Below are 25523 nucleotides of genomic sequence, written 5' to 3'. Positions count from 1 at the left end.
GTCCTCAGCCTGCCTTTTGCTTGTGGAAAACTTTGGTCAAAGAACAACTTTAATCAGAGAAATGAGAACATGCGGAAATGAAGGCAAACAGTCAAAGGAGACGAATTAATAATAACGCAGTCGTTACGCAGAGTCAAGGATCTTCGCTCTCTCTCGAGGGCTATAGACATTATTCTGAGCCATACTCTGTGAATTGTCGTATAGGTTCTGAAACCCCTGGTGGAGAAGTTAACTCATGATGACTACACTGTACCCACGACACCAGCTGCCACAGTTCCAAGAATTGGTTTCAGAGATATGGAAACAAACCGAACTTGGAACTGAAGATTAACTGTACCTAGAACAACCAAGATGACACTGGTCAGACCACCAGTGATCAATCTGAAGGTGGCTGTCAGAGCTGACTGTGCTGCGTCTGCATGTAACCCCCTCCTCTGTCTATAAAAGCTCTGGCCCCACTTGTTGTCAATGTCAGGAGTTGGCTTTTGGACAGATGTCCACCCTCTCCCCCAGTTGCCTACATCTGAAATAGAGCAAACTTTCCTTTCCACCAACCTGGCCTGTTTACTTGCTTTTGGATGGCGAGCAGCTGGACCTCGTACCATTCAGTAACAGGACCAACTTTAGCGCAGCCGCTGCTTTAGGCTGTGGAATAGCAGGTGAAGAAAGCATAGAGTTCGGAGAACAAAGACCAGGCTTGGATTCCAAATGCACTTTGGAATCCTGACTGAAGTATTGCTAAATTACTTTTGGATCCTCGGTTGTTCAGTCACTAAGTCATGTCCATTGAGTCGGTGATGCCATCCGACCATCTCAACCTCAGTCATCCCCTTCTCCTCCTTCCCTCAGTCATTCCCAGCATCACGGCCTTTTCCAATGAGTCAGCTCTTCACATAAAGTGGGCAAAGTATCAGAGCTTCAGTTTTAGCATCAGTCCCTCCAATGAATACTCAGGGTTAGTTTCTTTTAGGATTGACTGTTTTGATCTCCTTGTTGTCCAAGGGACTCTCAAAAGTCTTCCCCAGCACCATAACTCAAAAGCATCGTTTCATTGGCGCTCAGCCTTCTTTATGGTCCAACTCTCTGCTAGTACCTCCAAAAAATAGAAGAATGTGAGCTTTTGCAGCTGAGTGTAAGCTTAATAAGGAGATGCATGGGGAAATTTTATCTGGTAAGCACATTATTTTCATCCCCGACTCACCTGAGCGGTGCATGGACTGCTCTAAGGGTGCCACTGGATTCCTCTCATTTTTTTTTTCCTACTATGCCTTCTCATGTGTAAAATGTAAAATAGTTCTAATTTACAAAATAAAAACTATCTCAGAGAAGTGAAGAAATCCCCTCATAAAACTCACCCTCTCTCCTCTGCACTTCCACAGAGCCTTTTCATCGCAACCTCTGTGAGATGAGGAAGTATTTATTATATACTAATGGATGTCCCTTTGGAATCTCAAAAAAAAAAAAAAAAAAGGAATTTTCTAAAGAGAAAGGTGGCAAGATCCTTGGGCTATACCAATTCAAGTACTAATAGCATCCTTTTATCTCTTCCCATCAGTTAAAGAAAGATGGACTGTATACAAAAGGCATTCTTGTGTTCTCTGAACACAGGATTGATTGCTTTTGGGGAGCTATGAAGACAAGCTAGCCGTGCCGTTGACTTATTTATTTCCATTCCACTCATAAGGAAGCTGACACATAAAGGTCATGAATTCGGGATTGCAAGATGCTGGCTTTTCCTTCCATCTCTTCCATTACTGCATGGCTGACCTAGGTTGAGGCCTTCCTTTCTCCAGGAATCAGAAGAACCTCATCTGGAAACAAAGAATATTCATAAATTTCTCATTGAGTCTATGTGTATGTTTGCAAGACAGAACGCAGATAATGAGTACAAACTCCCAGAGGACAGAGTCTGCCTCTCCCAGCCTTTCACCTTCAGTATACATCCAGCGGCAATTTTGTTCCTATTTGATTAATAAGTTGGTCAAGAGTCTGGAACAAAAACCACCAACAGAAGACACTTAATAAGTGCCAGTGGTATTGAATCCAGTCCCTAAGAGCCTATAAAAACCTCAGACATCAGGAGAATGACAGCGCTATGGTTGTACCATTTCCAAATCAAGAGAGACACATATTTCTTCATTATGAGCTTACGTTCAATGTGAAACGACTTCTCCAAAATAACCACCATAAGCAGTTAATAAATTGGGAATAAATAATGTACAACACTGCAAACTGCATCCCTAATAATCTATCATACATGCATCTGCTCTGGATCATGCAAGACAACCATGACACCTTGATTTAATTGGGCCAGTGAGTGGTGGCATATGCTTTATGGTGGTCTCATTGACATCTTTTGCACCCAAGGAATCAAATTAAGCCTACTTACATATTAAGCACTATGTGGTCCTTTCTGCCCTGGTAGTGAACATGTGTTGCTATCAGCCTGGGCTTGACGGCATGGGAAGAGAATCTTGGGGTGCAGTGGTGAGGCCAGGCAATATCCTGTTGATTTCAGTGAGACAGTATGTTCTTTGAAATGATCTGCAGTGGTCCCGGATGGTCTCTTTCTCAGTCCAGCTGCAATGCTAATAAAAGTGCTTAGTAATAATGATGTAATTGTATGCGGGGGCCTGAAATATTGCCACGTACACTGTATCTTCTCCATCTTTGCCTCCGAACCACTTCGATGGTCTCTACTAGGAAAATACTAGAGCTGCCCTATCAGATGACTTTGGCCACTCCTTAGCTGTGCTCATGAATGCTAAATTGGCCAATTCCAACTCATTTGGCACTGGAAGGGCAGTTTAATTCCAGCTGCTTCAATCCTGATTCTCAGAGAGCAGAGTATCAAAGCGGTGCTGAAACAACTATCAGATCAAATATATTTTGTACCATCCTTCTCAAGGAGAGGTTAGCATGCTGGTCTCTTCCATCGGAGGGCAGGGCAGGGAATGGAATCATCATGGGGTCCTTGGGAAGGGGAAGCACAGAGGGTCTAGCTCTTCCTCCTTCCCCAAGGGCCGCTTGGCTGTGTCCAGCAAGCCCACCTCCCCATGGTCATGCCTGCCCCCGCCTGCATTACGCAAATCAATCTCTCCTACAAGCTTCTATTCACTGGCGGGCAGGAAACTCAGCCTTCCCAAGCCCCAAGCCTGGAAGCTGAGCAGCTCTAGGCAATTATCTGTTTTGAAGGAATACACTGATTTGACATTCTTAAGAAGTCACAGACGTCTGATTTCATAATATAATTTGTAGAAGTAAAAAAGGCAAGTTAAACATTTGCTTACACATATCATGTTTACATGTGTTCAAAGAACTTTCCAAAACTTTGCAGTCTCATCCAACTGCATCTTTTTTAAGCTCGCTTCGCTCTTGTAGGTTTGCAAACAAATTCCACAGCACATTCAACCGCAAATTGATTTACTTTTGGGGAAACTCCTTGAGTTTCGCGACTTTCTTCTTGCTGTTTAACGTACACACAGATGCAAAAAAGAAAAAACAATCTCCTAACACAGGAACACAAATCTGGCATCCGGAGGAGTCGATTTTTTCATTTATTCTCAAAGTGAAGGGAAAGCAGCAATGGATGAGATCCAGATTGCCAAGGAGTGTGCAAATGACTTCTTGGTCCCCGCTGGCAGTGTGACTGACAGCGCATCTCAGGGCAGAGTGGCGGAGGGAGACAGGAGCGTCCCCACACGAGGGAGGACCATTTGTTTAGCACGTAACCTGGGTGTCCGGCCTTCCATCATTCAGTGAAGGGCATCACCACTCTCAGGCGTTCAACTGCATTGTCTCTGGTCCCTCCCATTGAGTAATCAGTCCCTGAGGCTGAGTCCCACTGAATGGAATCCTGTCTCCTGTATCTTGAATTTGCTTCTCCATCCCTGATGCTTTAGAACTTGGACTCTGGCAATAACTTCCCCCCAAACTGTGCGGACCCAGCCTCCTTCTGTCCCTTGCTCCTCATTGCTACCAGAGAGAAAAATACATTTGTCCATCCGAACCCAGGGACATCCTTGGTAAACTTACAAGGACTCTCCCTCCTTCAGGATGAAGGGTCAACTCCACAGCATAACTTTGGAGGCCTTTTATGACCAAGCCCCTGCTTTCTTTGAATCTGATTTCCATGAGTATGTCTCAAGCTCCAACCATATTCTGTGTAGGTGTCTTCCAGTGCATCCCACAGGGCCTTTGCATATGCTGTTCCGTTGACCATGAATAACCTCTTACCCTTTTCACCCGGAAGACACCTACTCATCCTTCAAAATCAGCTAGATTCCATGTCTGGATCATTCCTGAGTGCCCCCCAGAACAGGGTTAAGACTTTCTTTCCCTTGTCCCTAGCATCCTACACTTCTCTACACTAGCATGTGTTACTTTCTACAATCACTTGCCTTTTCACTGATGCATATCTCACTAAAATTTAATTTTCATGAGACTGAGGTTGTGTCTGTTATGAGATATGCAAACTATGTCTTTTAGCACCACACTTTGATCAGTTCTGTACATACAACAAACACAGCTCCTGGAATGCAGTAGATGCTGCAGAAAAGTTTCACGCAAATGAATGGTTACATAAAGGAGATAGATCATGAAAATGGACTGGTATGCAGTAGCTCAAAATGTGATGGCTCAGGCCCTTCTGCCTAGGAAAGGTCCCTCATAAAGAAGCCCAAATTTATTATATAAAAGTCAGGCCACTGAATGCTGCGAACTCTGTAGACAGTGGGTAGGAAAACCACTCCCTCAGGGGCCTGAAATAAAGGCAACATCATTGCATCACTGCATTGGCCCCAATCATTAAACATTACCCTTCTTACACATCTACCACTGCATTGGAGGCCTTGATTTTCTGCTGATGCTGGAGGGGGCCTCAGAGAAGCTGAAGGTATGAGGAGAGGGCTAGCACCTGGAAGGGAGCCCACGGGGGAGCCAGAGAGATGGAAAGAGGATGCGGGGTGCCCCCTCCTGCAGCTGAGTTGGCCCAGGGCTTACTGGAGTCAGCTTCTCCTTGGCTGGAGTTTCAGAATCCCCCCTGCCCCTTCAGTCTGTCCATGAGAGAGGATGGAGACCTTACTGACTCCCCGCCCCTCACCCCAGCTGGGCCTCTCGTCACTTTAAAGTCACCTCTCCCAGTTTGGCAAAGATGCCGAAGGCCTGGCCACTGACGACAGGCTCCATGGAAAGCAGCCTCTGCGGCGCACAGTGAGAGAGGCCGGAGTTTACCGACAAACAGGACTTTCAATCTGCCTGACTTCTGTCCCCAAGTAAAGGAGCATCTGCCCAGCCTCCCGCCTTCCAAGGTTTGCGGTTCTGTTTTTTGTTTGTTTGCTTTCTGAGAAGTTTGTAAGTATCCCAGTGTCCGGCTGTAAAGGCTGACTCCGGAAAGATCTCGTTGGATTATAACCTGGTTGGCAGCTGGCTGCCCCGGGCCATCCTCGTCTCCAGCCAGAGCTCTGCCATTAAGGCTTGGAAAGCCGCAGCGCTAATAGGAACCAGGCAGGGAAAGTGAAGCTGAAACCAGGAATGTGTGGCCAAGGCTTCCAGCTCTGCTCAGCTGTGTGGGGCCCAGTTCAGTCACGCATTGCTGCAGCTGGGACGCTCCAGACCGGGGCATTGGCCACCGGGGTGCCTGGCCTCGGTCCCCAGTGCTTTCTAGGTGCTTTTGTCCAAGCTCTTGGTTGCCAGACACCCCTTCCTGGTTCCTGGGAGGCAGCCTGGTGTTCAAACCCTGGGCCCCATGGGACTCAACCAGAATGTAAGCGATGGGGTGGAGACTCGCAGTCTATTCTTCAGCCTGGTCCTTGCAGGCATTTGGAACGAAGGGGGTGGGAGAGGCCTGGATACAGGAGAGTTATTTTGGCCAAGGGCTCCCTTCTCCAGATCTGCAGACCTTGAGGTGTGACTCATGGACCAGAAGGAAGCAGGCGTGGACACTGACCATCTAGGTGGTCACCTCATGGAATCATGAACAGAAAATTAATTGCAGGCTATCAAGGATTGATGCTTTAGAATTACGGTGCTAGAGAAGACCCTTGAGAGTTTCTAGGACAGCAAGGAGATCAAACTAGTCAATCCTAAAGGAAATAAACCCTGAGTATTCACTGGAAGGACTGATGCTGAAGCTGAAGTTCCAATGCTTTAGCCACTTGATGTGAAGAGCCAGTTCATTGGAAAATACCCTGATTCTGGGAAAGATTGAAAGCAGGAGGAAAAGGAGGCAGTAGAGGATGAGATGGTTGGATGGCATCACTGACTCAATGCACATGAATTTGAGCAAATTCTGGGGAGACTGTGAAGAACAGGGGAGCCTGGCTGCTGCAGTTCATGGGGTCTCAAAGAGTCAGACACGACTTAGTGACACATCAATCCAACTTTGAAAGCCCTCACACAGCTGTCCTTGAAAGAGTCACCTACAGGCATGCCGCCTGAGAACTCTGACATCACTGAGGAGCCCAGGGTCAACGCCCTTTAGAAGCATCATCTTCTAACCATCACTTCAGGCAGAGAATCCGCCTGCAATGCTGGAGGCCTGGGTTCGATCCCCGGGTCGGGAAGATCCCCTGGAGAAGGGAAAGGCTACCCACTCCAGTATTCTGGCCTGGAGAATTCCATGGGCTGTATAGTCTATGAGGTCACAAAGAGTCAAACACAACTGAGTGACTTTCATCATCTGTCACTGTCTAACCTTCAGCTGCCTGTAGGTCAGGCAGCTCTCGCTGCAGGCTGGACTGCCCATCCTGGAAGCTCTGTGCCGCCAAGGACAACACATCTGCTCTGGCCCAGGGGTTGCCAAGGTAAGGCTGGGGTGGAGGGCTGGGGCATGAACTTTGGGAAATCTTAATACCATAGCAGAGTGTTGGTAGCACAGGCAGTTAAGAATCTACCTGAAACGCAGGAGACCTGGGTTCGATCCCTGGGTCAGGAAGATCCCCTGCAGAAGGGAATGGTAATGCACTCCAGTATTCTGGCCTGGAGAATTTCAGGGACAGAGGAGCCTGATGGGCTATAGTCCATGGGGTCACAAAGAGTCAGACATGACTGAGCGACTAACAAAATAATACTGTTCACATCATGACTAATCCTCAGGAGCTGAGAGGCGTGGAGGCTGAGAGCGTGGAGAGGGTGTCTTCAGGACCTGGGACATACATGGTACTAAGTTAAGTGAATGGCCTACCAGTAGCTAGGTTCTCTAAATTTTTCTTTGTACCTGCTATTTTGGGTTTGTTTTTCCATGGAAAAGCTGGTGTGATTCATACAACAGAGTTGGCAAGTGAATTGGCAGCATGCATAGGAGGTGCTGTCTTACTACCTGCGTGCATGTGTGTGTGTGTAGAATTCTTGTAGATTTGAGAGAGAGGTTTAGATATAGATACACATTTTTATAATCATAAAAGAACTTGCTCTTATTATAGGAAACATGGGAAATATTAAACAGGTCAGTTCAGTTCGGTGGCTCACTCATGTCCAGCTCTTTGTGACCCAATGGACCGCAGCGTGCTAGGCCCAACTCCTGGAGCTTGCTCAAACTCATGTCCATCAAGTCAGTGATGCCATCCAACCATTTCTTCCTCTGGCATCCCCTTCTCCTCCTGCCTTCAATGTTTCCCAACATCAGAGTCTTTTCCAAGGAGTCAGTTCTTTGCATCAGGTGGCCAAAGAATTGGAGCTTTAGCATCAGTCCTTCCAATGAATATTCAGGACTGATTTAGGAATGACTGGTTTGATCTCCTTTCAGTGCAAGGGACTCTCAAGAGTCTTCTCCAACATCACAGTTCAAAAGCATCACTTCTTCAGTGTTCAGCTTTCTTAATGGTCCAATTCTCACATCTATACATGATTACAGAAAAAAAACATAGCTTTGACTAATTGGACTGTTAAATTGATAAGAAAATGAAAATCATTCATGATTGCACCATCCAGAGATTCATATCTTAACATACTTTGCTCTTCTAGCAAATATTATTTTACATGTTTGAAGTCACACTGAATACTCAATCACATCTGGCTTTTTTTTTTCTTCATCTAATGTGTTGTAAATAGGTTTTACGCCCCCTGCCCAGGAAATAATTCTATTTTTGGTTAATTTTCATTTTTTTTAATAAGGATACATTTTTTCATTTTATCTGAGAGAGTAACAGGAGCAGGATCACTGACTCAATAGACATGGATTCGAGCAAACTCTGGGAGATGGTGAAGGACAGGGGAGCCTGGTGTGCTGCAGTCCACGGGGTCGCAGAGAGCTGGACACAGCTTGGTGATTGAGCAACAACAGCAAAAAGAGAACAGAAACTTTGACTTTCTTTGAAATGTTTCAGCTGTTGATTTTTGTCCACTCTCTGGATTTCTGCAGCCTCTTGGTAGTTTGAACAAAGAAAGAATAGAGTCACCTGCTATCCATGCCCAAACTATAGGTCAGGTGTGTGAAAAGAAATTAACCACACTGAGCTGAATGGTGGTCTGATCTTCTTAGAGCAGAGTCATGTGAGGCCCGTGGAGGCAGAGGAGGACTCTAATGCCACAAAGAGTCAGGGGACAGGAGCAGCCACGGAGGGCCCTTCTCCTGACAGCTCTGGTGAGGGGCTGTGAGCATGTTTAACTTCCCATTAGCTATTTAACTGACATGTTTATTCTTTTATTCCCGTACAGAAATCCATGCGTAAGCGATAACCTTGCATGTCAAGCATACGTAATCATGGTGTTTCTTAACCAAATTGAAAACATTCAGACCAGGGCCAGATAGAAGTGCGGTGGGGTATTTTCAATTGTTCATGCCAAAAATGAGACAGAGACACTGTTTTCTTTCTTTCTTGTATGCGTGTGAAGTTTGAGAGAAGGATATACTAGGGTGTGGAGTAATGGAATAAAAGGCAAACTTAATCCTATTTTGACATCAAGCTTTCACTTCATTTTGCTAGAATTGGTTTGAAAAACAAAACAAACCTTTGCTTGGCTAAGCACACAACTTGCCAATTTGTAGATCTGTATGTAGGTGTGCACATACATAATGGCTCGCTTTATCCAGGGACTCCTGGGAAAATTTCAAGTGATATTCTTTCATGAGCTGCTCGGTGTCACATACCATCTCAGACAAGTTACATCCAAAGACCAGTTATGTCCTAGGCCTGTAGCCAGGCTCTTTGTATCCATATGTCAGTGGAAAAAGGGGATAAATGATGAACAGTCAAGACAGACATATGTGGGGAATGATTTCTATTTTGGGTGTGTGTGTGTGTGTGTGTGTGTGTGTGCTCAGTTGCTTAGTCAGGGTCCAACTCTTTACAGCCCCATAGACTGTAGCCCACCAGGCTCCATGGGATTCTCCAGGCAAGAATACTGGAGTGGGTTGCCATTTCCTTCTCCAGGGGATCTTCCTGACCCAGGGATGGAAATCGTGTCTCTAGCAACTCTGGCATTGTCAGGTGAATTCTTTACCACTAAGCCACCTGGAAAATTTCTTATGTATCCTAAAGGATAATCATTATACTGAGAGATGTTAATGAAACAGAAGTGGATTTTATTGTCACTTAGCTGGGTGGCCTTGGCAAAGCCTGTCTTCATTCAGTGCTTCAGTGTCCCCATCTTTAAAGTGAAGCCAGTGGTAGTTTCTGTCTGTGAGGCTGTTGTGAGAGGTTGGTGTGACCATGAGCGTCCTACCTGCACATATAGGTACCCACCAAAGAGAAATCATAGAAAAGAAAAATGCAAGCCTAGTTATCATTAACCCAGTGAAGGACTCCACGTGATGATAGCACATCTGATTCTAATTCACAGCCTTCCTGGTGACTTTTCCCATATGTGAACTTCCACAGCCCAGGGATCGTACTTGGGCTGTGAAAGTATGAAAATAAGAAACTCATCACAACACCGTCATACTGAATATCTAGGCATCATGGTCTGAACATCTTTTCTCACCAACAGTTAGAGGTGTGGGAGGTTTGAGAGGAGGACCCACCTGCCCACACTCACACACTGAGCAGGAAATGAGTCATAGTCGAAGCCAGAGCCAGCTAAAGCCTGGTCCTGTGTTCTGGGTACCACACCACACTGCTCCTCATCCTGTCCCTCAGGGAACTGGTGAGTGGATTCCCTGAGATGATGCTGCGCTGATGCTCCTCAGCCAACAGAGGACCAGCTGCTGCCTATACCTACCAGGCATCCTTCCAGGCACAGTTAGTGGGCACACGGTATGGACCAGGATCTCTAGTGGGCACTGGGGATTAGAATCGAATAAATCCCCATCATATTTTAAAAGATTCTATAACCCAGAGGAGAGAAGTCTGTGTGGACAGTAAATGAAGCACAGTACAATGCAGATTGGGGAAAAAAAAAATGCAGTTTGGGGAAAGGATGCTTTCTATGCTTCCAGACCACCTTGTCTTTTCTCCTGTCTAGATCATTCTCCTGCATCTCAAACTTTTTGTGAGATCTTGGCTTGGACAGAACCTTCAACTTTCATGTCCCATTTGATTCAGATGGTAAAGAATCAGCCTGCAATGTGGGAGACCTGGGTTCAATCCCTGGTTCAGGAAGATCCCCTGGAGAAGGGAATGACAACCCACTCCAGTATTCTTTCCTAGAGAAGTCCGTGGACAGAGGAGTCTGGTGGGCTACAGTCCATGGGGTCACAAAGAGTCGGACACAACTGAACGACTTTCACACACTTGACTTTATCGACGGCATTCTCTGCTTACTTACATTCCTACACCTACTGAAGCCCTTTTGCCAGAAAGTCTTCCTCCTTCCTGAAATTCCAGTGAGAAGATACACAACCCACTTTTGAACATACACATGACCTTTCGGTCCTACAGTTGCTTTATATCTCAGTCTTGGCTTATTTTCATGGTTGTATTGACAGTGTAAGGTTATAAAACTCAACAGTTCCATTTATCCCAACAGAGTCATCAGCACACAGTAGGCAGTTAGCAGGTGTGTTTTGATTTACCAGCTCTGAAGCTTCCTGAAAGTGAATCAAAGGGGGAAATGCAACTCTGGAGAGCCAGGAGCTGGGACTGCAGAGCCCAGCCAGTCAGAGAGCATTATTTCCAACAGTTTGTGTGCCTAACCAGTTCCCTGAGATGCGATCAATGAGTCAGATCCAAGAGAGCCTTCAGGACTCTGGGTGAGAAGTTCAGTTGGTTGTAAGGTGAAAGGCAAGGGCAAGCTTTCGGTGTGCTTGAAACAGAATTCATCAGCACAGCCTCTCCTGATGAGCAGACTAGCTCTGTGCTGGAATAGAATGTTGTGGAAACAGTCTCCTCCATCTAAGTGGCCAAAAAGATAGGGTTGTGTTTGCTGGTTTGGGTCAGATTTGATAGCAGATCCCCTCTTTGCCCTTATTGATTATGGATGTGTTTTGCCAATTCATTCACTGCGTGAGGCTTCTTGTACCATCAAATTGCCCTGGTGAAGCTTTGAGTATTAATCTCCATCAAGGCAGCAAAGAACACTCTCATGTGAGTGAAACTCGCATGAAACGTTTGCTTCCATCAGCTATGACCCTGTTCTTTATACCAGACTCAATATATTCACCATCTGGACACTGATTCATCTGAAAGGGGGAGATCTGCTGACTTTACCATCAGCCTGGTCCCTGGAAAGCACAGAGGTCTTGATGGTTCTGCTTATACCCCAACCAAAGGAAAGATCTAGATGCTTCTGTTTAATTGAACTATAGCAGATTTACAAAGTTGTGTTAGATTCTGGTGTACGGCAAAGTGATTCAGTTATGCATATCTATACATATTCTTTTTCATATTGTTTTCATTTATGGTTTACTACAGGGCATTGAATCTCGTTCCCTGTGCTATACAGTAGGACCTTGTTTTTTATCTATTTTATAGATAGTAGCTTGCATCCACTAATCCCAAACTCTTAATTTATCCCTCCTCCCCCCGCTTCCCCCTTTGGTAAACTTAAGTTCATTTTCTATGGCTGTGAGTCTGTTTCTGTTTCATATATAAGTTCATTTGTGTCACACTTTAAATTCCACATGTAAGTGATATCACACAGTGCTTGTCTTGATGTAAGAAAGATCTAGACTAATGTTGATGCCCAGAGATCATGGTGGTCCCTTTGGTGTGAGAGCAGTGAATATGTTCACAGATCTGGGTGGAGGGTGTATATTGAATATATGCCATTTGAAAGGCTCCTCTGGGCAACAATAAAACTCCAGGAAGGAGTTTCTTCCTCGTTTCCATTCACTTAGCACAATCTGCTTACATGGCAGATGTGTCAGGAACCATGTGGAGGGTTAATGAGGAATAAATTTATAGGGCAGTGCCACTGTCTTTAAGATACTCGGGCTGCCCAGCAAGCTTGGGATGACCATACTCCATACAATAAAGGAGGGTTTAACAGAGATCCATGAGGCATGGAACAGCTCAGGCTTTGAGGTCAGACAGATATCGGATCCCAAACCCAGACCTACCCTAATTTAGCTATTTGTCCTTGGGCTTAGTTTTGCTCCCCAAATCTTTATTTTTTATTCCTTTCCTCTTTTTCAACCCAAATAATTATTAATTTGAGATTGTTTTCTTTTGTAACGTGTAATAGTAGGTAGAGTGTGACAACCACTTAGCACCCAACTTAATGCCTAATACCTGCTAAACACATGTGGGTGTTATTGTTGCCATCATGCTTTTATTATTGATACTTTTATCACCATCATCATAATCATCTCTATTTAGTGGATGAGAAAAGGCATCATGGTAGAGGAAAAATCAAGTAACATTTTGAAAAACAGGCAAGGATTGTCAAGGTGCCTGAAGGCAGAAGCACAACCCAGAAAGAAGAGTTTGTGCAAAGACTCAAAAGTGTGGTGGGGTGGGTGGGAGGGCTGGGCTACTTTCAGAGATCAGCAACCACTGAAATGCTGAAGGAAAAGATGGATTTCTGGATGAACTGGGGCCAAAGGGGTTAGTATATATATCCTTAAAGAGCTGAGTTGTAGCCTAATAGATGATGATCAAACCATAAGACATCTCAAATGGGATGGCAAGAAAGTAAGTAGAAGTTACTGATGACATTGGACCAAAGCTTAGCATGATGGTCAGAGTGGACACTGGGTTGGAGGAAACTGTGAGATAAGCTCATCTAGAGAGATCAGGAAGAAATGGTACTTAAGGAAGGTGCTTAGTACTAGAAGCAGCCAACCATCAGAAACACAAGACAGGTGGCTGAGGTTTATCTCTAAAGGTCATGAGATGGTCCTCTTGCCTCCTTGCACTCTGAAAAGGCTGTTAACTTCTTTAGTTCTTGAAGCAATTAAAAAGCTGCAATTTAAGAGACTCAGATGTATAGAACAGACTTGTGGACTCTGGGAGAAGGCGAGGGTGGGATGTTCCAAGAGAACAGCATCGAAACATGTATATTATCTAGGGTGAAACAGATCACCAGCCCAGGTTGGGTGCATGAGACAAGTGCTCGGGCCTGGTGCACTGGGAAGACCCAGAGGGATCGGGTGGAGAGGGAGGTGGGAGGGGGGACCAGGATGGGGAATACATGTAAATCCATGGCTAATTCATTTCAATGTATGACAAAAACCACTGCAATGATGTAAAGTAATTAGCCTCCAACTAATAAAAATAAATGGGAAAAAAAAAGCTGCAATTTGGACTTTTATTTGCAAAGGAAACTATGACTGCTGATCTGACAACATTCCTGTCAGATTTAAACTACGGATTCTTTCTTCTGATCTCTCAGTTTGATGGCTATGAGTGAGCTGAATTCCACAGAGCTAAGAGAACCTGCTTTCAAGATCAGCTCGCTTCTAGCTAATGGCATCTGTCAGTCCAGATCTTTTAGAAAGGCTGAAAGAATTATTTGAGGGGAAAGAAAAGGAAAATAAATATATAACATAGAATTTCTTCTTCTAGTAATAGATCCTCTGGTTCTACCGGAAAGAGATTTTAATTTAAACATGCACAACCTCAACTTTTCAGGAAGATTTCTACTGTGCCATGTAACAGATCCCTGAAAATTGCTTCTATTTTTTTTTTTTTTTCAGACATGGTGCTAGGAGCATAGAGATGAAAAATTGGTGGTCCCTGGCCTTTTGAGGGCCAGAGTCCAACACAAGACACTGGAATGCAAGTGCTTGAATGAAGATGATATAGCAACTATGTGGGAGCTCAGAGAAGCAGCTTCATCTGCCTGGGAAAGGAAAGCAGGGAAGAGCTTTTGTGCATGGGTAAAGAAAGCCTTCTATCCCATAGCGGTGAAGATACATCTGCCATATGGAGACCATATTTTTGAATCAAAATTGGGATAGATGATCTGACACTAGCTCTGTCGATGGGACAGAATATTTGAAATCAAGGCTGTCCAAAGAAACCAAGGACATATGGCCACCATAACCAATCATTATTGTGCTTACGGGGCCATGGTTTGATCCACAGAATAACCAAAGCCAGGATTCAGGCAGACGATTTATGTTAATACTTAACTGCAGATGTGTAAGAACTATATTTCCTGACCTTATCTATCAGAATAGGCAAAGGCTAGTTTGCTAACAAATTCATAGCATCCTAACCAAAGTCAGGCATACCAGAATGTTAGAATGACAAGGCTGGAAATACCTTTAGTGACCACCTGGCTTAAACTTCAGCCCTTTGCAATGGCTGGAAAAACTGAGACTCATTCCTCAAAAGCATGTATCTGCCAAGGGACAGAGTTGGCACTCCATGTTGTCCAAAGCTCACTGAGGCATTGCACTTCTTTAGGGTCAAATTTGGGGATATGCCAGAAAATCCCATGAATTATGAGAAACCCCAAAACACTGGTCTTGGCCCCACAAAGTTGACATTTAGTAGGCTATCATCGGTCAAACAACCAGGCTACCATATTTGATGACCTTGAACTCAGATCTCACAAGGATATAGATGAGGCTCCCAAGCTGAATGTCAATACCAGGCCATTTAAGATGCAGAAGTGGTTGTGACAAAAGTTAGCAATGTCAAAGAGTCCAGGTTACCTAGTCCTCTCATATTTTGCTGACAATTCTCCATTGGTGATGAGGCAGTAACAGAAAGGAGGCTCATCACAAAAAAGTGGGGTATTTAGTTATGAGCATTCAGGAGTTAGGAGTCCAGTCTCTGCTGGGCAAGCAGAAGGTCAAAAGTCCATAGGTCTCTTTCCAAGATGGCCTCAGGCAGGTATGGGAATCCACTTGATAACTGAAGCCACTGATCTCTAAACTTTTTGACTCAGGAAGAGGCTGAGCTCTAGAACTGCACACTTTCAAGTAACACCGAAAGGATAGACTACCCACTTCAGTATTCTTGGGCTTCCCTCATAGCTCAGTCGGTAAAGAATCTGTCTGCAATGTGGGAGACTTGGGTTTGGTCCCTGGGTTGGGAAGATACCCTGGTGAAGGGCATGGCAACCCACTCCAGCATCTTGCCTGGAGAATCCTCATGGACAGAGGAGCCTGGAGACCTATAGTCCATGGGACTGCACAGAGTTGGAAAAGACTGAGTGACTAAGCACTTTTACAGACCTCCAAAAACTCAAGATGCTGCCTAGCATGTGAGAAGTGTAGACAGAGAAGTGGCTTTATATATGGGCCTGACAAATAACCACACAGAACTCTGAGATTAAAATGCGTGGTGGACATTCTCCTGCTAGTGTATGTCTGAACTGGAGGAATGGTAATTAAAAAGGATAAATGGTGTGGATTGTACTTGGTCTACATGTGTCTTGCTCTGGACTTCCAGAACAATTCCACCTGGGGCATGCAAATCTATTTGTGGGCATGTGGTCCAGGCTGGAAACCACTGGGCTTTTTTTTTTTTTCCTTTCCCCTTTTCCCCTTCTTTTCTCTTTTCTGCTTTCCTTTGCTTCATATACTTTTGTTTTCATTACTCCCTCTCTGGACTGATATATACTAGTGACTTTAAGTATACATCTTTCTTTGCCTAGATACTGTTAGGCTCTAAGTTACCCTCTAGATATGTTGATTATTCTTAGCCAGCCCTCCATGGGTCCACTCATCCATTCATCTACCCATCCATTTCTCTTACCATCCACCCAGCCAGGTATGTATTTATTCTTCCCTACAGTTCAAATCAGCAGGTATTTCCTGAATCAAAGATAATTGTCAAAGACCCATGAAATCCCCTTTTTGAACAAAGATAAATATGACCTAGACTTTGAATTGGGCTTCCCTGGTGGCTCAGTGGTAAAGAATCTGCATGCCAAAGTACCAGATGCAGGAGACACATGTTCAATCTGTGGGCTGGAAAGATCTCTTGGGGAAGGAAACAGCAACCCACTTCATTATTCTTGCCTGGGAAATCCCATAGCAGAGGGGCCTGGTGAGCTATAGTCCATGGGGGTCCCAAAACAGACGGACACGACTTACTGACTAAAAAACAACAACAAACCTTGAATTAAAGATATCACTCATAATCTAGGAGGTCGACTTGTAATTATGTCTTATTAAGTGCTATAAGGGCTTGATCAGTGCTTGATAAGAGAAGTGTTTAGGATATATACTCTTCAGCCTTTCAGTGAGCAGAAGTTGGCCATTTGAAGGGAGAGGGTGGGCAGGAAACACTAAGTTGGTAAGGCAGAAGCACAGAAACAGGAAAGACAGCCAACAGCTGGATATTTCTAGAGGAGGAAACGTGAGGTAGAGGATGATCGTGCCAAAACTACAGAGCTAAAAAGGGTCCAAGTCAGAGCAAAAAATATAAACTACTAACCTTTCCAACAAGTGTGGATTTTAGGCCTCATCCCATCACACACTTAGGGTGACCAATTGTCTTGGTCCCCCCAGGACTAAAGAGATTCTGAAGATACAGGATTTTCACTTTCAAAACCAATGCAGTCTCAGACAAACCCAAATGATGTATGTGGTAGGAAGACTAATGTCCCCAAAGATGGTCAAATCCTAATTTTTCAAACCTGTAAATCTGTTACCTTCATGGCCAAAGGAAAAAAAAAAACTTTGCAGATGCAATTATTATACATTAGAATTTTGAGATGGGGAGATTAACCTGAACTGCCCTGGGGGCTCAGGGTAATCACCCACATCCTGAGAAGGGAAAGAGGAAAGGGGGTTCAAGTCATAGGAGATGGGATGATGGAAGCAGAGATCAAATGATGTGATTGCTGGAAGGGGCCACAAACCAAGGACTGTAGACCATCTCTAGTGGCTGGAAAAGAACAAGGAACACCTTCCCCTCCAGGGCCTCCAGAGGCTCATAGCTATTCTGACACCTAGATTTTGGCCTTGTTAGAACTATTTGGCACTCCTGGCCTCCAAAGCTATAAGAGAATAAGCGTGCACTGCTTTAAACCACTGAGTTTATGGTAATTTGTCATGGTAGCAATGGAAAACCGATACACTCTATTGCCAAAATGATATGTTTAAAAGATGGGTGCAGATGGTGCCTTAATGATTTTCTACTACCACTGGGAAGACCCTGGTTTCTCCACAAGTAGCATTATTTTGTTAAGTACAGGAGGTATTGTAGGGAAGACCCAGAGCATCTCGAAAAGCCATCCATTTATTGATCACCCTGGCATGGTGGGAGAACTGGAGTGGGATTCAGGATGCCTTAGTATCTGCCTGGTTCTGCCTTTCCTGTCTCTGTGAGCTTGGCTCAACTTCCTTGGACCTTCCGGTTCTTATTTACCTAAGCCACCTTCCCTGGTGGCTTTGATGGTAAAGAATCCGCCTGTAATGCAGAAGACCTGGGTTTGATCCCTGGGTGGGGAAGATCCCCTAGAGAAGGGAATGAATACCCACTCAGTATTCTGGTCTGGAGAATTCCATGGAATGTATAGTTCATGGCGTTACAAAGAATGGTACATGACTGAGCAAATTTCACAAGACAAATTAAATGATATAGATCTATCACTTCAAATTTATAAAGCTTAAGTGACCATGCATTTGTTATATATTTGTGGCAAAGCATATATTTTCAGGGAAAGGCAACATTACCCCCAAAATGGGCTAAAGGTTTTTCTTGGGGGAGTAGAGAAATTTCACTCTACATTTAAAGCACAAGCATATAGATGGTACATAAGTATTCAATATATCGGTGGTATCAATATTTCACAGGGGGCAATTAGGAAAAAAGTCTCTGAGTATTTTAATGAAAATAAACAATATTGAGAACCACCTATCTAGTGAATGCACACCACATATTGCTATCCATTGACATGCACACACTGTTATATTTAAAATAGATAAACAACAAGGTCCGACTGTATAGCACAGGGAATGCTGTTCCTATAACCTAAGTGGGACAAGAATTTGAAAAGAATAGATACATGTGTGTGTATTACTGAATCATTCTGTTGTACACCTGACTCTAACAAAACGTGGTTAATCAATTATACTCCAACATAAAATCAAAATTTTAAAAAAATCACATGGTAAAGAAATATATATATATTAAAAATGAATCACTTTGTGTACATATGAAACACATACCATTATTAATCAAATAAGCTCTATATAAAATTTTAAACAATTAAGCATTTCGAACAACACTGGGAAAGATGATGGAGCAGACAAGCTGAGGAACTTTATGGAGTTAAGCTGATTCAATTAAACTTAGTTTAATTTGATTTTTCCACATAGCTCTGTGGTTCCCACCACTCTGAGCTTGGTCTCTTTATCTGGGAGAGAAAGACTCCACCTAGGATTGCTATTGTTCGGGATGGTGGTAGTGGTTTAGTTGCTCAGTTGGGTCTGATTCATGCGACCCCATGGACTGTAGCCCACCATGCCCCTCTCTCCATGGGATTTCCCAGGCAAGAAAGCTGGAATGGGTTGCCATTTCCTTCTCCAGGGGATCTTGTCAACCCAGGGATGGAGCCCGTGGCTCCCTCATTGCTGGTGGGTTCTTTATCGCTGAGCCACCAGGGTAACTGGTACAAAGAAGCTAGACTATTGGCTACAGACTCTTTGCAAGCTCATGGACTCTAGCCCACCAGGCTCCTCTGTCCACGGGAATCCCCAGCCAAGAATATTGTACATGCCCTCCTCCAGGGGATCTTCTCAACCCAGGGCTCAAACCTGAGTCTCTTAAGCCTCCTGCACTGGCAGGCAGGTTCTTCACCACTAGCGCCACCTAGGAAGCATACACAGAGCACAGCCCACAGCCACGACCTCTTCTATTCCTTCCAACATTTTTTCCTCCTTAGAAAGCTATCCTCTTGGGACCTTTTCCTTGCTGTCCCTCACCCACTCCCACTGCCACACACTTTTGCTAATGAAATGAAAACATATGGAAAACACCAACTTCATTTCAGCTCCGGATTAACTAAGCCCAAAACAAGTATGCTAGAATATTCCAGAACCCAGGAAGCAGACAGCACAGGAATAGGTTGACCTCCATGGCCAGTGATGAAAAGAAGGCTCATGGGGTGCCTTGGGCTTCCCTTGTAGCTCAGTTGGCAAAGAATCTGTCTGCAATGCAGGAGACGTGGGTTCAGTCCCTGGCTTAGGAAGATCCCCTGGAGAAGGAAATGGCAACTGACACCAGTATTCTGTCCTGGAGAATCCCATGGACAGAGGAGCCTGGCAGGCTACAGTCCATGGGTCCCAAGAGTTGGACAGAATTTCGTGATTAAACCACCACAGGGTGCTTTGCCCAACCTCCTCCTGCTGGTCAGTCCCAGTACTGCCACATATCCAGGGGGTCTGCTCATCAGTTCCGTTCAGTCGCTCAGTCGTGTCCGACTCTTTGTGACCCCATGGACTGCAGCACGCCAGGCTTCCCTGTCCATCAGCAACTCCCAGAACTTACTCAAACTCATGTCCATTGAGTCGGTGATGCCATCCAACCATCTCATCCTCTGTTGTCCTCTTCACTTCGTCTTCAATCTTTCCCAGCATCAGGGTCTTTTCCAATGAGTCAGCTCTTCGCATCAGGTGGCCAAAGTATTGGAGTTTCAGCTTCAGCATCAGTCCTTCCAATGAATATTCAGGACTGATTTCCTTTAGGATGGGCTGGTTGGATCTCCTTGCAGTCCAAGGGACTCTCAAGAATCTTCTCCAACACCACAGTTCAAAAGCATCAATTATGAACTCATCCAATTTCAGCTGAGGGTTAGGTACAGAGGGTCTGTTTTGCCTGATAGCTTCACATTATTACTATTTTGTCCACATCAACACCGCTTTTGCTTCCGAAGACAGACTTTGCCTGGAATCATCCCTGCCTACACTAAGAAGTGATATCTTGTGATTTGTTGCTGTTAAAATAATGACATAGTGTCCTGACATAGATTTCCCTTTGTGGATACCCACTGAAGTAAAATGCATGTCTGGAACCAATGTCAGGGCTCAGAAAGGCATCTGAAGGGCATATTTTTCTTCTTTAATCTGATGACCACTATGGATTATAATTCATCCTGTTGCCCCCTTTGCTCAGGCTGTCAGGGAACTCAAAACCAAATTTGTGTTACATCCCTAACATCTGTGCAGGATTTTCCTTCTTTTATTTTTACACCTTATGTATTTTTATCTCTTCTGCTGCTCCTCTATCCTTCCTAGAACCATGATGCACTGATTTTCTTTCTGAACAACTAACACCAGCTTTCCCTCTTGGTAGAGGATTAGCATTGTTCTTGCCATTCAACCTTATTTCTGACTCCATCAAAGGTTGCAGACTTGCCTTTCTTCACCAGAATCAATGTCACACACAGACTGTGACCCAGAAGACATGGCTCAGAAGGTGCCACTTAGATCTTGCTTTTTTATTTGACACACACCTTTGAGGGTGAACTACCCAAGGACGTGTGCTAAGTCTCTTCAGTTGTGTCTGACTCTTTGTGACCCTGTGGACTGTAACCTGCCAGGCTCTTCTGTCCTTGGGATTCTCCAGGCAAGAGCACTGGAGTGGATTGCCATGCCCTCCTCCCGGGGATCTTACCAACCCAGAGATTGAACCCTCATCTCTTATGCTTCCTGCATTGGCAGGTGGGTTCTTTACCACTAGTGCCACTTTGGAATGAAGTGAAAGTCACTCAGTCACGTCTGACTCTTTGTGACCCCAGGGACTATACAGTCCATGGAATTCTCCAGGCTGGAATACTGGAGTGGGTAGCCATTTCCTTCTCAACCCAGTGATCAAACCCAGGTCTCCCACATTCCAGGTCTCCCTCTTTGCCAGCTGAGCCACAGGGGAAGCCCAAGCGCTCCTAAAATCGTAAGAATGGGAATCTTGCATGATACCACTACACCAGCGGTACTTAAAAGGAAATGCTGGAATGAACTCCAGGAACTCAAGTCTAGTGTAAAGTTCAGACCAACAAATATATCTTGACCACTTAATGTGGGTACTTTTGAAGTGGGGCTGAACAGACCCTGTAGTTCTGGAGCCTAGAGTCTAGCTGGGCAGCTGGCAGGCAAGCTGTCCAATGCAGTCTCATAAGCAGCAGAGCAGGAGAGGTGCCAGGTGCTCTGTGGCACAGTGTTAGTGCCTGCTCCCAGCCAGAGAGAAGCAGGCCACACTTCCTGGAGCTCCCCTCCCAACGCCCAGGCATTTGAGCTGAATTCTAAAAGAGAGGAAGTTAAAAACTCCTGTCTACATAAAAATCTGCACACCAATGTTTATAGCAGGTTTATTGATCACTGTCCCCTGGAGAAGGAAATGGCAACCTGCTCCAGTATTCTTGCCTGGAAAATCCGCTGGAGAGAGGAGCCTTGAGGGCTGCAGTCCATGGGGTCACAAAAGAGTCGGGTGAAACTAAGCACGCACACTTACCTATTCTCACTTTATTGATCACTGATAAAAGATAGAAGCAATAAATCTGTCCTTCAATAGGTTAATGGATAGATAAAACCGTGGTACATCCCTACACTGGAATATTATTTGTCAATGAAAAGAAATGAGCTATCAAGCCTTGAAAAGACATGGAGAAACTGTAAATGCATATTTCTCGGTGAAGGAAGCCAACCTGAAAAGGCTAAATACTGGATGGTTCCAACTATATGACATTCTAGAAAAGGCAGAACTATGGAGATGATAGAAAGCTCAGTGGTTGCCAAGGTTTGGTGGCATGGAGCGAGAGATCAGAACAAAATAAAACATATACAGGAATAAAAAGGAAGTCACGAAGAAAGAACGTTCCAGTTGTTGGCAAAAGTGTGAACCATGACATAATTCTGTACAAATACAGAGCCCACTTACATCAGAACAGGAAGTGCTATGTTGTAGGAACTAAAACATAAGGGAGGGATAACCCATGTGACCCATCTTGTAAACTGCTTTCCAGAAGGCCCCACTGAAGAAGACCTTCACTTTTCTTTGGATGGAGATGTGGGAAAATGTGGAATAGGACTAAGTAGTGTTTGCTATGGTGAAGGGAGAGATAGGGGCTTCCCAGAAACTGTGGCATACAGCCTGAAGATGCCCCATCATCCAAGGACACAGAAATAAGAGACCCAGAAGAGCCAGATTCTTGGTGACATGGCTGAGCTTCTTGATCAAGACTCACCTGAAGTCAGAAGCCCTTGACCTGTTCAGAAAACTCTGAGTCAATAAATGTTATAGCAGAAAGTTATAACAGATGCATGACCCTGTGTATACATACAGTCAGCCATAGAAAACTTTTTTGCCTCTTTAGATAGGGTTAGATATTGGGTTGGCCAAAAATTCCTTTTGAGTTTTTCCATGAGAGTGAAAGTGTTAGTCACTTAGTTATGTCCTACTCTTTGTGACCCCATGGACAGTAGCCCACCAGGCTCCTCTGTCCATGGCATTCTCCAGGCAAGAATACTGGAGTGGGTAGCCATTTCCTCCTTCAAGGGATCTTCCCAACCCAGGGATCAAACCCAGGTTTCCCGCATTGCAAGTACATTCTTTACCATCTGAGCCACCAGGCCATAAGATGCTACAAAAAAACTCGAATGACTGTTTTGGTCAACCCAATACAACTCTGTTTTATCATTTGTTATCATTTGCTTGCTGATCACCCACGTCAGCTTTACCATCTGAAATGGGGTGGCCATCAGCAGCTTCGTGGTTGGGTTTCTAGCTTCATCTGCATTCATTTTCCATGGGAGAACTCCTTACAGTTTATCAGGAGCCCTGAAGTCAAGCAGCTGATTAGGTTAAGGCTGTCCACACCTGAGCACAGAGACACCCGCCCCCTCCAAGCCCAGGTCCCAGGGACGATTTCTTTTGCTGCGTTCACAGGTGGGTTTTTAACAAAATTAGTAATGAGATCTCACCTCCAGATCCCTTCTCCCTGGTGAATTCACTGCAGGGAATCAGCTGGTCTGCAGAGAGCTCACGTGGCCTATGTTTTTCAACGATGTTGAAACTCTACCTTCTCTCTGCTGCGCCCTCCGCCTGCACCACCCCCACACAGACAGAGAAACTTCACCCTGTCTTTTCCTGTTTCACTGAAGAGTTTGTCAACAGTGGCTTTGCCCCCATCCTCTCTCTGGGTCTCAGACTCCAAGCAGTACTGATTTGCAGATAGTTACAGAGCAGTTGTGGAGATGTATCTGTTACGTGGTCCTTTTTTCAAGATTTTCACCTTTCATTTTAATGTTTCTCCCTTCCTTTATCTTTACCCAATAAACGGTGTCCAATCTCACAGCTTCAAGTTAGTTTTCTGATGACAATTACAGGTGATGGAACCACACCGTCTGCTCTGGGGACTATGACCCTCTCCCAGGTGGACACTTGGCTCCCCCACAACCTGTTCCACCTTGATCAACGAGGTAAGAAATAACTATTCCCCAGACACAGAGTGTCTGACTCACAAAGTAAAAAAAAAAATTATGGGAGGAATAACAGGAAGGGTGTGGATTGTATCTGCTCTTTTACTTTTTCTTTTCATATTTTATTTGTAGAGTTTTAATGACTAAGTAGTAGTCATATTGTTTACCTATACTCCAATTTTAATGAATTCTTCTGACTATAATTACCTAATTTTTGTATTTTAAATGACTAAACTCATACAGTTTGGAGAAAATTGTATCTTAACATGATGGTAACAGTACCAAATACTATGTAAGTATGGATTAATCAATAAGCAAATTCAGTTCTTGTGAACTGCAGTTAGTTTTTTAAATTGAACAGGCTTTGATAAAAGGAGGACCAGATTTTATTGCTACTCTCCCAGGATAAAAATCTACCCCATGAATTGGCTCAATTCTCTTCTTGTTTCTTTATCATGCAGCAAAATGACTTAATATTGTTAAGGGAGGTCATTATAAACAGGCTCACTTGTCCTGTTAAAACAAATTTCCTCTTTTCTGCACATGATTATATTTAACATGAAAAAGGAGGTCTAACCGTACGCTCAAGCCATTTAATTCTGGAAAGTTCACAGAAGATAAACACCAGAGACACCACTTCGAACAAAAGTGAGAAATGAGATTGTCCCCTCATAGGAATGTGGGTAATAGAATCAGGCATTTCAACTTCTAAAGGTGCCTGAGCTATTAGGATGATACCAGTAACTGTTGCATTAGGTACCACTTTTAGATGCTTCACCAGAGGCTTCATTCCCATCGGTTGGGATCCCTCCAGCATTGCTGCAACGTGTAGGCTAGGATGCCCACTCCATACCAACCTAGCTGTGAAGCGTGTAGGATCTTAGCTCCCAACCAGGGATCGAACCCATGTTCCCTGCAGTGGACGTACAGAGTCCTAACCTGCAGACTGCCAGGGAAGCCCTGAGGAACCTCGGGTTCTGGCAGATCATATCACCTGCTGCATGCGTGTGCACTTTGTCACTCAGTCGTGCCTGACTCTGTCACCCCATGGACCGTAGCCCACCAGGCTCCTTTGTCCATGGGATTCTCCAGGCAAGAGCACTGGAGCGGGAGCCTTTCCCTTCCTCAGTACATCTTCTCGACTCAGGGATCAAACCAGGGTCTCCTGCATTAGCAGGCTGATTCTTTACCATTTGAGCCACCAGGGAAATCCTGTATCACCTATTGCAGTTACATGTTTTGTCAAGATGCTAAACCAAAGGTGTCCAAAGTTTATTCTTTCTCTGTCCCTCCCACTCTATTATACTACATTACTTTTTATTCCTTTTTCCCCTTTGGAGGACTCACGCCAAACCAAAATAGAACTCATGTTCTATTAGGCAAGGCTCATTGGATTAAGACAGGCAATTGCTTGAACCTCCCCATCTTCTGCTGGGGCCCAGGCAGAAGCAGGCATGGACCTCTTGAGACTAGCAGGCCCCGGCACAGGTGACAAGGGTGCAGATGAGACCAGAAAGGGCAGGAGGTGAGGCGGCTAATGGACTCCCACCATCCGCCTACCAGGAACCCACGGGGCCCAGGGGCTTGGAGCTGTTAGCCAGCCGAAAAGAGCATTTTCAGCTATCCCAGGGGACAGCCATTTAGCCAGGACAAATAGGCCATTTACACTGACCATATTTTGTGTTAAAACCAAGGGAATTCCTGGTTCAGCCTACCCCAGCTTTCTTAAGCTCGCTGAATAAAGAAGCTGGGAGAAAACACAGGCGTCTGTGTGGCCTTTGTGACCACAGAAGATGGAGCAATAGATTCCCCGAGGGTCCCGTGG

General features: G+C 44.7%; 2 long non-coding RNA genes across 2 annotated transcripts in view; one reads left to right on the top strand and one right to left on the bottom strand.

Annotated features, from left to right (window-relative positions):
• Positions 1–1648: 1648 nt before the first annotated feature.
• On the bottom strand, positions 1649–23326 carry LOC139038690 (uncharacterized). The gene is made up of 2 exons (XR_011491756.1): positions 23201–23326; positions 1649–1811 (listed from the first exon to the last, which is right to left on the bottom strand). It is a non-coding gene; the product is annotated as an uncharacterized lncRNA (long non-coding RNA).
• LOC139038688 (uncharacterized) overlaps positions 23151–25523 on the top strand; it is a 58419-nt gene continuing 56046 nt past the window's right edge. Inside the window, exon 1 of the long non-coding RNA XR_011491754.1 lies at positions 23151–23698. This is a non-coding gene — a long non-coding RNA (uncharacterized lncRNA). The remainder of the gene's footprint in view (positions 23699–25523) is intronic.

The sequence above is a fragment of the Odocoileus virginianus genome, chromosome 16, assembly GCF_023699985.2.
Source record: "Odocoileus virginianus isolate 20LAN1187 ecotype Illinois chromosome 16, Ovbor_1.2, whole genome shotgun sequence".
NCBI lineage: Eukaryota > Metazoa > Chordata > Mammalia > Artiodactyla > Cervidae > Odocoileus > Odocoileus virginianus.
The sequence above is the reverse complement of the archived record's forward strand: the minus strand, read 5'-3'. Positions and strand labels throughout refer to the sequence as shown.